This window comes from Numida meleagris, chromosome 3 (genome assembly GCF_002078875.1).
Source record: "Numida meleagris isolate 19003 breed g44 Domestic line chromosome 3, NumMel1.0, whole genome shotgun sequence".
Classification (NCBI taxonomy): Eukaryota; Metazoa; Chordata; class Aves; order Galliformes; family Numididae; genus Numida; species Numida meleagris.
Genome location: NC_034411.1, coordinates 104,822,187 through 104,839,129, shown reverse-complemented (window position 1 = coordinate 104,839,129; position 16,943 = coordinate 104,822,187). Strand labels below are relative to the sequence as shown.

The 16,943-nt window shown below is 40.7% G+C and overlaps 1 protein-coding gene across 2 annotated transcripts in view; it reads right to left on the bottom strand.

Annotated features, from left to right (window-relative positions):
- KLHL29 (kelch like family member 29) overlaps positions 1-16,943 on the bottom strand; it is a 395,213-nt gene that overhangs the window by 116,067 nt on the left and 262,203 nt on the right. The window lies entirely within an intron of this gene.

Sequence of the window (16,943 nt, the reverse complement as noted above, 5' to 3'; positions counted from 1 at the left end):
GGGACTGAAATCCAATTTCCCCTAAGGGAAGATTAGCGAAACACGATTTAACAGCAAGGTCTGCATGTAAAAGGATGCGGCTAATATGCCTGTCTAGCTGCCATGTTGTAAGCCAAGCTAGCGGCATTATAGAATCTATTAGGGCGTCACACACAAATGTTACGGTTTGATCAATTCCCACTGCTGGCACTGTTTTTTTAGTTTTGAAAGCGGAAAAAAAAAGAAAAAAATCCTTACATGAAATAACATGCCATTGCAATGTTAGACTGCCTGCTTCTGTTGCACTTAAAACTACCACAGAGAAATGTTTGGAGAATTCTGGCTACTAAAAGGAATGACAAAATCCGTTTTTTTATATGATATGAATAGTGCAATATATTTTGCAAGCACAGTGACAGTTTACTAGATGCCTCAAAAAACGAAGCCATGAGATAGCGTCTGTGACAAACAGCGTGTAACCAATACCACAACAAGGATGCAACAAATGAGGGTTGTATAAAAACTGGCTCGAAAAGAGAAGTGGGAAAGCTGGATGTGCGAAGTATATAAAATTGTGCACATACCAAAGTCTAAAAATAAAACAAGTTAAGTCTGCCGTGCCTCCCTCTAGCGGTTATTTCCAAAAACGATGGCGGTCAGTCAACACTCATTTATTTAACTTGGGCAAAGAGCCAGGATTTGAAGTGAGAGGTTCAGCTTCTCTACTGGCAGATGATATAGAGGATGTTGTCCATCTGATGCTGTCTGTATGTGGGCTGAAGGCACAACACGCTGCTGTTCCTAGTCCTAATGTGTCAGAAGATTTGATGGAAAACATCCTAGAGATCCTGTGCAGTGAGGGGTCATAAGCAGAATTTGCAATAAAAAAGCTAAATTACTATAACATTGAGTATGGGAAAAAATTTAAAAAATCCCCAACAAACCATACCAAAAAACCACCACCACCACCAAAAAAAAACAAACCCAAAAAAAACAACAGCAACAACAAAAAACCCACCAACCAACAAACTTACAAAAACACGGAGAGGAAGACAGTGCATGTACTTGGAACTCACGGATAGGACTTGGTAAGCCTGGGTTCTGTGAGGATACATCTACACTGGTAACCACAACACTGATAGAATGCTCTTCTGCCCCAGAACTCAGCTGTTTCTCTGCTGAAATGCCACTCCCATGGGTTTGTTTTGGGCTGGATAACATTATCCCAACAGGACAAGGACCGCTCTCAATAGGCTATTTACACACGGGCAGAGTCTCTCTGAGGGGTGAGGGAGGTTAGCACAAAGGATGAGGGCTGTTCTGTGCCAGATTGATCTATGTATCAGGCAGTCATATCAGATGTACTTAGTTTATCAGCAGAGATGAGGTCTGAGAGGCTTAATTGCACCCAGTATATCCAGATAGTGCCAAGTTCAGAACCAGACCTACCAGATTCTCATATGGGAACACAGGATGTCTAACAGACTTGCATTGCACGCCAGAAAACGGTGTCTATTAGATTTGTGTTCTGGACAAAAGACCCAAGAAACAATAATTCTCAGAGTTTTCTTCTTCTCTCTAAGAACCTGATTTGCCAGCAGAGAGCAAATGGGTCCTGGAGGGCAAGCTGTGCACAATTCAGAGAGCAACCAAAGCGAAACTTTCAAAGAAGAGATTTTAAGTAGCTCTGTGACTAGTTGAAAGTTATGCTTTTCCCCGCCTGATTTTAATTTTAAGGAACTGTTCAAAAATTTAGGTTGGAAGGGACCTCTGGACTGTTCAAATAACTTCTAAGAGAAATACAGAAGCCCAAGACTTGCATTTTGGAAGAAACACTTGAAATCAGACCTAACCATAAAGTACCTCTTCCCCTTAACTATGGATAAGATGAATGGGGAGACCTGCAAGGCAGTTGGTAAGAAGCACCAGGCTAACAGCTCCGCATCCAGAAGCCAGATCCCTATCCTAACCAGTTGCTAAAGTTTGCTCTACAATCAACAGAGCAGATGGCCAGCTCAGTAGAAATGCCTCTTTCTCCACTGATAACAGATTGAAACTGGGTGCTGCGCTATTCAAGGGCTAGAAGTGTATGTGGAAAACCAGGACCAGCACTTAGAAACAGATTCAAGAATATAATCATAATTTTCCCTGCTGTAGCTGAAGTAGTTGAAGTCTCACATAACAGCATGGAGCCTGGCTCTGTAAATGCTGTTGACCAGGTATGGCACTTCAGGGAGGACACAGTCGCACTGATTTTGGTGACAAGCACTACTCTGACTGCCAGAGCAGGAGGTACTCAGAAATCACAGCCTGCTTTGGGCAGTGACCTTTTACTTCTTCCTTTCTTGTTCTAAACGTTATCTGTAAAGTACCTGCATGTAAATAAAAATAATGTAACCGTAGTACAATGGGATAGCTGTACAAAGTAAACAAAAGTAATGCACAAGCTAGGTGTAAATTTTCGGTGAAGGCTGTAATTCTGAAGGCCCTGATAGGGATCATTATATTGAATTTGTCTGAGTGGCTTCATAAGAAAACTCCTATAATGCCACGATTTACTTCAGTCCCTGTTCCTTTCCTTATACCTGTTTGATTATCCATACAAATCGATGTTGTTCATTGGGTCTCTGAGATTATGCTGAAGGAAATGGAAAAACAATATCAATATCAGATTTAAAAGCCAACTGTTTGACCGTCATCCAGGCTTGCATCCAAAATATAGAAAGATTAAAAATATTTTTAAAAAACTCTTCTCCGAGACAAACTTGGGAAGAGCTAACGAAAAGACAGTCTGACCAAATAGGAAGTATTTTACACATTCTGGAAACCAAGCTGATGAATCAAGCTTGCAAAAGCCAACGAGCCTCAACTGGGCTTATTTCAGCTTCCAAGCAGACACATGCAGTCACATCCGACTTTTGGAGAAACAACAAACCAGAGATTACCACTGTTTGCATATGGTAGTGCCTCGAGGATCAGATGCCCGCTGTGGGAACTGCTGTCAGGACATGCGGTAGGAAGGGGCCCTCTCCTCCCAACATTTGTGATTTATTGGCCCAAACTCGCAGCAGATGCTGAGGTTGTGAACGCAGAGCACGATGCCTGTTCAGCACTGCCCATTCCAGGGCCTGAGTGACGCTCAGCATTAAAGTCAAAATGTAGTGAATGAGACAAATGTAAAGTGAGATGGCTGCTATTTATTAACACAAGGAATCTTCTTTACATCTAAATGTTGTCCTTGAGGTGGAAAGACTGAGCTCTGGATGCTCCCTTGATTCTATGGCCAACAGGTAACTCATGAAACCCTACTTGGGTAGCTGGAGGAAGAAGGGATCTGGGTGCTGTTGCGATGGCTCTGCCACCTGCAGGTCCTCTCTGCTACAGCAAACCCCATGCTACCTTTAGGACCATTCTCTCTATTCCTTCTCTGTGCACATCATTTCACACCTAGTCTGTTTTATTTTTTTTTCCTTTTATGTCTCCTGTCTAATTGATTCCAAGCTTGATCAGCTTCATAATTAATTTATGCGCATGAGATCACCACCACGATGGGCTCAGCTGGTGTGCAGGAGAAGAGGTGGGAGGCAAGGGGAGCCTGCTGGCCACGTGTCCTCCTGGGATGGGAACATGAGCCCAGGGCCAGAGGCTGGGGCACACCTGAGTGCCACCAGCCCATCTCTGTAGACGCATGCAGCAGGAGAATGAAGCGACACAGGAGTCCCTCTTCTTCCCCATTCTTTCTTCTTACCTTCTTTTGTTATGTTTGTCTGAAGAACAGGAATAATCTTTCGATCTGTAGCTGAGCTTCCTCAGCTCTGCATTGTTCTCTTTGCCTGCAAGGATGTCTGGCACCACCTGAAAGGTGACTAAGCAAAGTGTTTTGCTTTTTTGTTCCTTTTTAGCAGTCCTCCAGCTAAAGCGAAAGAAATGCTTAGACTCTTCAGTAAAGGGGCGATGTAAATGCCTGGGTGAAATTAAAGTACTGCAGATTATCAGAATGAAAAATATTATCTTTCAGGCTGTCCTTCCTTTTGCTTTACTCGCTGATCTCAGTAGAAGATTAGACAAGGTTGAATGTCCCTTTCAAACTGCATCTGTACTAAAGCTGTATCGCTTCAGTTTTAAGCTGTTCATGGCATTTTCACTCTTAAAACTGCTACAAAGACTCAAATCAAACTAAGGGTAGCACATCTCAGGAAGTATACAAGAACCACAGGGAGATGAAGGGCCCTCATATGCTACTCCAAAACATTCCAGAAGACGCTCAGTTAATAAAAAAACAAGTGTCCAGCATTATCCAGGGCTAATGTAGTATACAGCTGTAGGTGTGGCCACAGAGGATGTAAAAGCCTCTGATTCCCGATCATCCCGGGCCATTTTCACCAAGAATATTTACTGTAGCCAGATTCTTGTCCCCCTCTCTCCCTTTCCACTTGGATGTGGCATTCTCCTCTTCCTATATTTAACCACTGCTGCACAGCAGCTGCTGTGTTTCCCCCTGGAGACAGTCAGCTGTGTGAATTCTAAGAAAAGTGTTTCGAGCCCAACAGGTGCTGGACCTGGCGGACTCACATCTTCCAGTGCCAAATGGCTGTGGGCTGCAACTTGTCTCTCTGGTACAGACACTTGCAGAGCTACTTTGATTTATAGTTCTCTTGAGCTAGCTTTATTTTAGATAGGCAGCTCAACAGAACCAAACACATTTTCCCAGAAAGCTGTAAGAACTTAAGCCACTGGTGATGCCCTGGAGTTTTCTTCCTCTTTTCCTTTGGCACAGTGCAGCTATGGCTTTCAGTCCTTCCCTGCAAGTCAAAAATCCTCAATTCGCAGTATTCTGTGGCTCCTGATAGTATATATACTGACATGTTCTAAACTGGACATTTCAAACGTGATTGAAGACTGGACACAGTGACCCAGGAAGCCTTCTATCTAGCCTTGCATTTCTAAAACTCACAGCAACTCAAATGAGTAAATAATAACTTTGTGATCTTGCAGCTTCACAGAATCACAGAACCATACAATAACCCAGGTTGGAAGGGATCCACATAGGCCATTGAGTCCAACCCCTGGCTCCACACAGCACCACCCAAAATCCAAACTCTATGTCTGAGAGCAGTGACCAAATGCTCCCTGAGCTCCAGCAGCTCAGGGCCGTGCCCACTGCCCTGGGGAGCCTGCTCCATGCCCACTGCTTTCTGGTGAAGAACCTTTTCCAAATATCCAGTCTGAACCTAAAAGAAAAAAATCTTATACCCTCCCTGTCTCATTCTTTCTGTCTTGAATGGACGATGTTTCCCACAGTGCCACCAGCTGCTCCTCCAGCTGATTAAAAGCACACATACTTAAGGGAACCGTGGGAATGGTCCTATCAGCCATGTCCAGGATCCACCACAAGAAGACAGCAGCTCTGAGTAACTGCTGTGCCGTGAGATGCTACAAAAGGATCGTACAATCCCTGTCAGTATGTGAGGGTCATCTGTATGGAGGTATGTGAATCAGCACATCTTTGATCATGGATTCCTGGAAGTCAAACTGGGGAAAAGGAATTTCAAGAAAGACTAAATATTTTGCTGTTGCCCAACAAGTTAACAACAAAGAGTAGCCTTAGGAAGGAGTACATTTGAACAACTGGGAGCAGGCACGATTCTCAGTACAAATCAGTGAAGGTTCATTGCTTTTATTGCATTGCCGATGGTTTACACCAACTGAAGAGCTGCCCACTGTGCGTAATTTCTCTGGATCGGAGTGAAAAAGCCATTAGGTTACATGCTCTTTTAATTGCTAATGAAATTGCAATCAAGACTACTTCCAACCAGATTTTAAAATGATCTGGTTCCTGTTTAAAATCAACAAGGCACTAGGCTATCTTATAATACCATTGAGGAAAGTTTTAATAGCACCAGTAGGGTAGTTACAATAGATATTCCTATGCCAGCAAAGATTTAATACAGGAGAAATGCTGGATTTTATTTTGAGGTCCACCACCATGTAATAATGTGACGTTATTGCACATGCTGACTGCAGCTCCTTCTGTATTGCTACAGATAGCTACTATACTTAAGGTGGACATTAATGCTAATTTACAATGAAATGCTGGCTGAATTACATATCATCTCCCCATGAGACTGTAATGAACTCCCCATAATTAATGTTATTAATCACGGGCCTAGTGCAGGGGGCACATATCCCGCATTTCATGTCAAAGGTTCTTATTAATAAACATTTCCATTTTCCCAGCTGATGAGTGCTAACAGCCTGCCAGAACCCTTTCTGTCAGTCAAGCCTGTCTCAGCTTTACAACCCATAATGTAGCTCAGCTCCACGCAGGTAGCTTTTCTCTCAGACGTGGGGTGGTCAGCACTTTGCAGGAGCCACAGAGCAATCTGCGTGATGCATCAAAGCCATGTTTGCACCGATACGATTCTACAGTAAATCTGCATGGGGTCACTGGGACCGAGAAGTGACCCCGCCATCCCCACGTGGTGAGACATGAAACACGGCAGATTTGACTCAAACACTGGAGAAAAAGGAACCTCAGAACTGAGGTTCTGCTTTGATTTTAACTCTTGCTGATATGTGTGGGTCTGTGCAGTAAGTCAGAAGCCCAAAGCTACTGTATCATCATGGCGGCGTTCTTTTCTGAGATCCTGTTTTGCTGTAGCCAACAGGTAACTTTTAAAATTGCTAATAGCAGTTTCAAAAATCAAAGTCTTTCAACACCAGGAATGAAACAAACTCTGGATCCTTTTCCTCCAGCTGCCTATAGTTTCATTCAGATGAGAACATAATTGTTATGTAAAGTTTTTTGTATTTTTTCCTTCCTATTTTTTAAATAGTATTGTGATGTCAAATCATAGAAATTTACTTAATATTTTGTTCTTCTATGGAAAATCATAGTAGCCTCTGTTAAAGATAGTGCTAAACTCCGTATCTTTGCCAACATAATAGTTTCATTAGTGTGTAATCCGTGGCTTCTGTCTGTTGTGTCAATGCCTGTTTGGGGAGCCAGGAACCTATGGAATCCAGAGTGACTGTGCATCAAAACCTTTCCTCATGTAAATATTCCACTTACAAGACTGATAGAATCATAGAATCATAAAATCATAAAGGTCAGAAAAGACCACTAAGATCACCAGCTCCAACCACTGACCCATCCACTGACCACGTCCCTCAGTGCCACATCTCCATGGTTCTTGAACACTTCCAGGGATGGTGACCCCACCACCTCTCTGGGCAGCTCGTTCCAGTGCATTACCACTCTTACAGGGAAGAAACGCTTCCTAATATCCAACCTAAACCTCCCCTGGGGCAACCTGAGCCCATTACCTCTTGTCTTACCACTGTTACCCAGGAGAAGAGGCAGACTTCCACCTCGCTACAACATCATTTCAGGTATAGAGAGTGATGAGGTCTCCCCTGAGCCTAAATATAAATACAGATAAAAAGTTTGAGATAATTTTATTTTTTTTAAGTCAAAGCTACTATTCCAATATCATTCCTAGTCTGGTAGTCTGGACACAATTATACCTGCTTACAAGCATGATCATACCATCGCTCTTTATTTTTCTTTGTTTTTTCTTTATTTTTTTTCTTTTTCCAGAATAAATTATTCTGATATAAACATCTTTATAACTGTGTGACTGCACTTATACTGAGAAGCTGTGGTGGACTCACCATCCCTGGAGGTGTTCAAGAACCATGGAGATGTGGCACACTGCACAAAGGCAATTAATCCAAAACTCCTAGAGGACAAGTTCTAACACCCTTTTAAACACCCAGGTGCCAGTGATGGAAGAAGGGCACTTTTTCAATGCAGAGGCTGCAAAAGATCATCCAAGCTTTTACCTGAGCTGCAATAAAACAAACAAACAAACAGAATTCATTTCTGAGCCCTCTTTGTGTATGCTATCCATCTTCAAGACGCAATTTTTTTCTGCAGCTGCACAAGGCTGTCTGGCTGTGCTTCCCAGACCGGGTTATAAATGAAGACGGCCCCACTGCTGAAACAGGAGCACGCTGATCTCATGCCTGCTCCATGTGAGGAATCTGCTGTGGCTGTTAAGGCTGGGATTCTGCTTCAGTGCTGACCTGGTAGGGCTGCAGTGAAGTGAAGTCCACAGAAACGCAGTCATTTTAGGCTGGGACTCCACCTCTGTGATGCATTCTCTCATGGTGTGTCTCAGTGGGCATGGTGGTGATGGGATGACAGTTGGACTAGGTGATCTTAGAGGTCTTTTCCAACCTTAACGATTCTGTCGAATGGCTCTGACTCAATGTGTGGTGAGCTGAACTGGTTCTGTGAGGACACTGCTGACAAACTGCTGTCACCTTCTTGTAGCACAAACCTCACGGTGCCTGCCTTTTGGTGCTCAGCAACATGGCTTGCTTGTGTGTTTTTTGGGGGCATCTGAAGCATTTTGAGCATTCAAAGTGGTCATTTTCTTTATTTTCTGTCATCCTTCCAAAAAGGCAAACAGAAGAATAATCTAAAATCTGCCACAATTTACACAGAGGTTTGTAATCTGTCCTATATCTCCCAAAATACCTCACTGAACTGAAAACCTGCTTATAAGAAGAGAAAAAAAATCCAAATGTTGGCACGGGAAAGTGTGAGAAAAAGGAGGGCGAGAGGGAACTGTGTGCAGATAAGTCATCTCTTAACAGTACAGCTGTCACTGCCTTTTTCTTCCCTACTTTATCCTGTCCTGTGGGCATGTGGGCTAATTAGCATGGCTCCTACAGCCCCACCATAGCATTACATAGGATTTATTACAGACGACTCTTTGTTGAAAATTCTGCCTGTGAGGAAAGTTGCAGAATAAAAAAAAAATTAGCAAAGTCACAACTTTCAAAGTCTAACTTGTGCTTTACTAGGAGCTAGCACCAGCTGTACAAGTCAATGAGAATTAACCTTCTCCCCTACCCCTCGGATATCCAGTAAACTCAGATTTGATCCGGATGTTCTGATTTCCACGCAGCTAAAATGCAATCAAATGCTTGATTTTGGGGGATAGATTTGCTTAAATTGTATTAATTCACAGGGATAAACACAATTAGTAGAGCTCATTAGCTTGCAAAATGTAATTTATTTTCTTGAATATACCCATTTCCTTGGATGAAGAGCTCCATTAGCTTTATTATATTTGCAAAGTTTATATAAAAATCCAAACCATGGCAACAAAGAGAAAATTGTTACTACACAGTCACAGCAGTCACTTTCCATGTTAAATAAGTTTGGCGTTTATTTATATTTAAATGAGAGTATCTACCACTATCAAGACCAGGATATGGGGCAAGTACTTATACAGCATATAATTAAAACTAATTCAAGCAACAAATGTGGCCTGAAATTAAAACACCCCCCCCAACTTCTTTAACTGAAAATGACTCAGTGTTCTCCCTCAAAAACTCTGTTTATAATCACTTAATTATCATAACCAGCAATACTAAAGGGACTCTTGCCATTTAGAGTCCCATAAGATGGGACTGCATTCAGGCACGTCTGGTTTGCTTAGTGCCGTGCTTTTTAATTTCACTGTAATATAAAGGCTAGAGAGTGGAGAAAATGAATACATGGCAAAGTACCTGTCATTACTTGTATCATATCACCGAGGTATTCTATATGCACAATATGAAAGCGGTCGGTGCAATTTTCATACTGTTATCATTTTTGATATTATACTGTCTAAAAGCAGTGACACACAAAAGAAATGCTTTTATCATTTTCAATGTGGGAATGATACTAATTACATCATCTGTCATCATTATACAGCTAAACAAAACTTTTCTTTCGTAGAAAGCTGCCATTTAGCAAATTAACGGGTAATGACCCATAATATACAGAAGATTGAAATTTGGGAATTACATTCACATTAGTTTGTTTTCTGCTTTCCCCTCAATTTTATTCCCTGATACATCAAGAAAAAGAAGAGAGATGGAGAATTTCTCCAACTATCTAATTTGCCAATAGCCCTACTGTCCTTTTGGAAATTGGTGCAGGATCATCTCTGTCCATATCAATGCGTAGTGTAGTTCTATTTGATGATACAGACTGTCTGCCAAGCCAGTACAAGCCAGATGTTAGTATACTGATGCACAAAAAGAAAAAAAAAAAAAGCTGCTGGGGCCAGATTTTCAAAATTAGACAAGAAACAATGAGCCCACATTTGCTTGCAAATGATGGATGGGTGCTTGGAAAGGAGGTACGAGAACATGTGTTACCTCCTGATCTGGTTATGTAAGATGATGTAACATAAAATGGTGGGATGGTGGGAACATGAGGTGAGGGCCCAGGCAGGGTGAGCAGCCCTCCAAGGGCCCCTCTGCTGCCTGAACGTTAGTTTGTGCAGAGTAACACAGTAATGAGCTGCACTGTGGGAAACATCTATGTCTACATTACGTAGACATAAAATGTAGGCTAATGGGTGGATGATAATACAGATTTCAGGTGTGATGCACTAACTACCAAAACAATGTAGCTAATATATCTCAATTCAGAAAGGCACATTTTAGCCAGATCTTTGCTCAGATGAAACCACTGTGGCCCAGATCAGCTATTTCCTTTCATCATGGACAGGCTATGATGAGAACATAATTAAAATTAAAGGGAACTGCCAGAGTGAATTAAGAATAAAAATAATGGCAATGACCAGTGAATTTGATATTAATTAGCCATGTCAGCAGACGTTTCAGTCATCAGAAGGTGCTTCAGATACCCAGTAAGAGTCATTGAGCAGTTGGCCTTTAATTCCCATTGTCCACATCAGGGTGTTTAAGACTTTTCTCTTTGCCTGTAAGATGATTTCCTGACTTAAGTGAAATTCTGAACTGAATGTATCTGTAAAGTAAGGAGAAGTTCTCAGTTCCAATTTATCATTGTTAAAGTGGATTAAAGGATTTTTTATTAGTAACACTTAAAGCTCACTTGTTCATGTACCTGGAGACTTCTGCCAGAGAAAGCCTTCCCCAGCTGACAGCCTGGCCAAATCAAAAGCTGAAAATGAGCATGTGATGAGTGCATTACACAGGCTGATGAGGACCGTGATGGGCTGGGGATTAGTGAGGAAACCTTTGAGAAAAGACCAAGAGCTGGTGGAAGCACTGTACATGGCACTCTTTTTTCTGAGTCGTCACTGAAAAACAAAGCTCAAGTATCCTGCGGGACACTGCACTACTGCAAGTGATTTCTCCTGAAAGAGATATGTAGGCTCTCACCTCTTAAACCTCTCGGCAGGCCTTCATATATTAAACAGTATAAGAAAGCAGGAGAAATTATGCGAGATAACAGTATAAGTAGCACTTCAATGAACTAAATCAAAGCTGCTGGCAGTATATGCCCAACTTAGCTTTAGTTATGCTAAGGAAAAACAATGACTGGTAAAACATAGGATGTAGGTTGTCCAGAAGTAGCTTTCCATGGGTAGGTGAGGAAAGTCAACTTGATCCCACAAGGGGATTAGACTGTTTGCTTACCTCACCTAGACCAACATGTTCTAGTATTAATGAAAGGCAACGTATTAATTTTAGGAAAATTTTTAAACCAATATGTCAAAATGCCTACTTAAAACAAAAGCAGTAAAACATTAGGGTACTTTGTGATATTGTACTTCTGACAGTGAGGCAGTGTTCACCACGAAGTGTCCGCCTTCTGAGACTCTTGGCCCTTTTGCTGAAACTGAGGATGGGATCAGGTTTTGGAATTTAATTTCAGGTGCAATCAGGTTTGTGAGGAGTCAAAGCTCCTACATTTGTGGAAATCTGGTCAGGGCAGCCACTGGGCAGCCATGGGAGCAGGGTTCAGTAGCTGCCAAACTGGTCATGAGCACCATCCGACATGTTGTGGGACAGCCAGAATGCCTAAAACCAGCTAGCACCCATGGAAAAGCCATGTCCAGCCAATGCCAAGAGAACTAAAGATATACTACAGGTTTAGGATAAATACAGCTTTAACTGTCCACAGTTAAGTGAATGTGTAACACGTTTACTTTCTAAATTAAAGGAACTTAGTAAAGAAATCTTTCCTAAAAGACTGGACTACCAGCTAGGGTTCTTTAAAACAATACTTCAGTTTCTGAATATAAACAATGCCTCTTTCTCATTTACTAACCACATAGCAACATTTAATGGTATCACCATGTCTTTTCTTAATTACTGTGATATTTTTAAATATATTCTATTGTGCAGTTAAGATTTTAAGTAAAAGTCTTTTCACTTTTTCTTTTGGGGTAGGTTCCCTGAACTCTTTTGGTACTCAGTTCATGGCTGACACACAGCTACGAACCTCGCCAAATGCTATCTCATTTGTCATCCCTCCAAACTTAAAAATATTAATTTCAGTGTCTTGGCATAGTTCCAGACTATGTAATTATAATCTAGATCCAGACTAGGTAATTATAATTTATATCTTAAAACTACCTCTCTTATCTCATTTGCATGCAACTTGGCTACCCCTTTTCTGTCCTAAACACACAGTGTGGTTACAGCTTTGCTCTAGGGATGGCTATATCCCACTGCCACGTAAAGCAGTCTTAAAAATCCAATATCACTTCCAGTGAGCTCACAGTGGTAGGAACCGACCCATGTCACTAACTTATTATAAACAATATGACTTTGTGTTTTTCTCAACTGTTAAAATATATTTTGGTCTTTAGAATATGCCTTCTAAATATATTTTGATGCTATTTTCAGACACTTATATGGATCTGTGGTGCATAAATAATAACTAATGCCTTTCCTTTGCTCAAACAATTCTCTAGGTTTCCAGTCCTTCTCTACTTAAAACAAAAAAAAGATAAAAGAAGATTCAATCTCAGAAAATACCTAATCTTACTGAAATATTGAATCTACCGCTGCAGCATCCAAGAATTTGGACAAAAATATATGCTAAAATCACTTCCTGGCTTTGGTAAAATTCTTGATTAAGTTCACCCTTAAAGCCAAGTGGTGTTCTCAGCAAAACTTTATCACATTGCAAGTAAATTAAAGCACCTCTGACAGATAACACCTCGACTCACTTGCACAATTTGCCTATGCGGCAGTTTTGACAGGAAAAAAAAAAAAAGTAAAATAGTGATGGCTTATCCAAAGGTGTTAGTGGCACTTCCAGGGAAGGGCTGTGGAACTGATTTAAGTTCTCTGAGAGGAAAATCTTGCTGGTGTAAGGCTTTATCAGATTGTTCTTGTAATGTACTCCATTTCTCGTTATGAGTAGATTTGTCTGTCCTTGAATAGCTGATCCTTGGACAGGATGTCAAATTTGCTTTAACATTCTAGCAAGCAGAATTCATGTAGAACTGTATTATTCTGGAGCTGAAGGAACATGAGCTACACTTATGCAAATGAAAGACTATTAGTATTTCTTATCTTCAGTGCAAGAGTTCTCTACATACTGATGGATAAATATCTGCATGTGTCTGAAAGTACAATCACTAAACTGATTCATGCTGGAGGTAGCTGCTCTCCACTTAGCTCAAGCTCTGAAATGCTCCTGCAAAGTGCTTTTCTATGCGGATGCTCAATGTGGCTTCCAACTCAGAGCTCTAACCACCCTACAGAAGTACAAAAAAAACCTTCAAAGAAGTGCACTGCTCATAAAACAGCATAAAGCAGTTTGGCCATGATAGGAGTATATCTAGCAGAAAAACATCTAAACCCCAGAAAATTCAGCCATCTAGAAAATTCACATCTGTAACAAAGTCTGCACAGCATGCAAGAAAAGGAAAATAGTAGAATTTCCTATTTCCTAGGTTACAGGCAAGAGGAGGCTACTGGCACTGTTTCTCTGTCTGTGTTCCACAGGATGGTGGTGTTTTGTTCCAAATGCTCCTTGTTTTAAAGAGCATCCTCAGCTTGGGGATGAAAGGAACATTCATGTCTTTACTCACAAGGAAAAGGTCATGCAGAGGAGCCGGGTTTGATATTGGATTTGGATCCGCTACAAATCAGCTGAACTCAACAGGAGAGTCAGACCATGATTCACTTCAGACCTCTTCTATTATAGCCAATTTTGTGTTTTCATACCATCTTCCTCATCATCACCCAAATACTTCAGTGTGCACACTGATGGACAAAACATGTTTCGTTTTCCTCTGAAACATCAGAGGAATCACAAAAAAAGGCATAATGTTCTCTTTAATCCTACATTCTTGTTTTTTTTTGATGTTGCAATGTCACCAAGCAGATCTGTGCCAGGCAAACCCTCCAATTTCCATTTTAGCTCCTTGTGAAAAGTATAGCTTGACTACACATCCTGCACCTTGTCTAGCAAAATGCATCAGACTTAGTTGTGTGTATAAATAGGTATATATATATATATAAATATATATATTTACAGTATATATAGATACTGCTGTCTATACTCCTGGTCAAATCCTTAACTTGAACCTCCTCATTTTGTCAGCAGTCCAAATATTTTTCCAGTACAGCAGTAAACACGTACGACATTGCAGTCTGTCATTTTTGGAACTGATAGTGGCAAAACTTTGTCACCTTTGCTTGCACTTCTGGATCACGGAAGTTTTGCCTATGAGTAATTCATGCAAGCCTATGTACCTTGTACCCCCTTCCTAGGAATGATTTCACTTTATGATACTTTCCAGAAAATCCTGTCTAGGAATCTAAGGTCATAATTTGTAAATACTGCGTGATGTAGAAATACCTTGCTACCCTCACTTGGTACAGCTAGAAAGAGGAATCTACACAGAACAGAAAAAAGACCAAATACAAGAATCTTGAACCTACTGCGTGGGAAGTACTCAGTAACGTGAATTTGTGACAACGTACAGAAATATAACATATGGAAATACATATATCCATTGCTGGGGACAATTTTGTTGTATGGGGCATTCCAACAGCTGCCTAAATTATTTTGTACTTAAAGAAAGAACTAAGGGAAAGAAAGCATTAATAGAAATACTTGCAAATTTACAAAACACAAATATTTCCTCTTCTCATAGTTTGTAGCATAGAAACACAGAGGATATCTAAAACATGCAGTGCCATATTACATCAAACCTTATTTACTGATGTTTATTTTTCCCTTAGCTTCAGCAGTAGTCCTTGTGTCATTTGTCTTACAAAATACGATCAGTTATTTAATGATAAACGTTTTTTTTTTTTTAATGTTTGTAAAAGCACTTTGAAGATGTCAGGTGTTATGCAAGTCTCATGTTGCCATTATTACTGACTGCAGCTCAAACCCAGCCTCGCTATGGGACAGCGGAACATCTCATCTGCAATCTCAAGCCACAGAAGGGTAAGAAAGGTTGCCATTTGGAAATGTTTGCAGTTTGCAAATCTACTCAGACTTTTTCTTAACCTAACACAAGACAGGATGATTTTTATACAGAATGCAACAAGACAGAAATGATCCTTCATCCAGAGTTCAGCTGCTGCTCTGCTGAGGACAGGCAATTACAAATAAAATGCTTTTCTTGTAGGGAAACCAAAATCTATCAGCAATTTAATAAATTCACTTGTCTTGAGAGCTCTGGAGCCCACAGTATAGCCCATCTGAAGAACATTGAAGTGCATACACAAATGCACAGTCTGTCTCCTGCTGGACCCAGCTTGTTCTATTTGGATGGAGCATGAAACCCACCACCTCTGTTGATTTTCTATGGTAGCTGTAACTTGACTTTCCATTGTTTAAGTAATGACAGCAAAAGAAGTAGAAATATCCACTGTGAGAAGAAGGAAATCTTAATGGGAATCTCGAAGAGAGGCCAGATTTGTGGAGAAAACTGAACATGCAGGAAATGTGGCTCTCAGGTGGCTCCAGGCATATGAGGACAACATGAAAGGAAAAGGGGATGTGAGTCTGAAAGAAGAGATGAGGGTTGCATCCAAATATGTGTCAGGAGTTGAACAAGATAGAGGATCAAGGGAAGATGAGGCCAGAGAAATCAAAAAATGAACATAAGAGGTTCCGAAGAGAGAACAGAGACTCCACCATCATTTTGAAAGGTTGTATAGTGAAAAACTTTCAGAACATCCAAATGCAGTTCCAGCTCTAAGCAAGTGTTTTTTAGATCAGGATTTCAATAGATGGATGGATTGATGGATGGATGGATGGGAAATGAGAGAAGGAGATCACTCTAATTACACCATAGATTATTTTGGTTCATTAACTGTTTGGTTAACACTCAAAAAATTGCTGCTCACATATTCTGCACTAAAAGGGAGCCTAGATTTTGACATCTATTGGTCCTTGAGAAAATGTGCACTTTGTGAGTGAAGTGTTGTGGAAGGGAGAGAAACAGTAATTCAACAGAATTCAGCTATGCTTCCTCTCAGACCTACCTGGAATCCATTTAGTGGTCAGCCAGAGACAACACTGTATTTGTTAAGAAACTACATTCTAAGTAAACCGTGTCTTAGACTTCTGGTGCAAAGAAACCATATGCAGAGTTTCAAGACATCTTCAAATGTATTATTGTCTAATTACCTATGGATTTCTGCAAGTGATGACACAGTATCACTTAACAGAATAAAACCACAATAGCTCTGTACTTTCAAGAATAGATGAATGAAAGTTGCAAATCTAGTGATTATTTCAAAAAATAAGTATCAAAACAAGCACCATGGAGCAGATGAATGTTGAGTAGTTTCAGACAGTTTAAATGCATTTTAGCAACCCTGTACTTTTTTTTTTAAAATAACCCTTATAAAAAAATTGGTAGTGGTGACAGGCTTCTGCTCCAGCTGAAACTTGGAAGTCTCATGTCACTCACATACTGAGAACTGTCAATCAAAGGAGAATTCAGTGACCTTTATGCTGTGCATTTAGAAAGGTAATGTTCTAGGACTATTACAAATCCTCTTTGGTTCTTCAGTGCACTAAATCGCTGTCTGTAATGACCTGACCAGTAGTGGCATTAAAAGACAGGGCAAAACTTACTGAAAATACTCCATCTGCAACACAAAAAGGTGGAATGCATTTCGGCCTTACTCAGCTGATGGCCTAG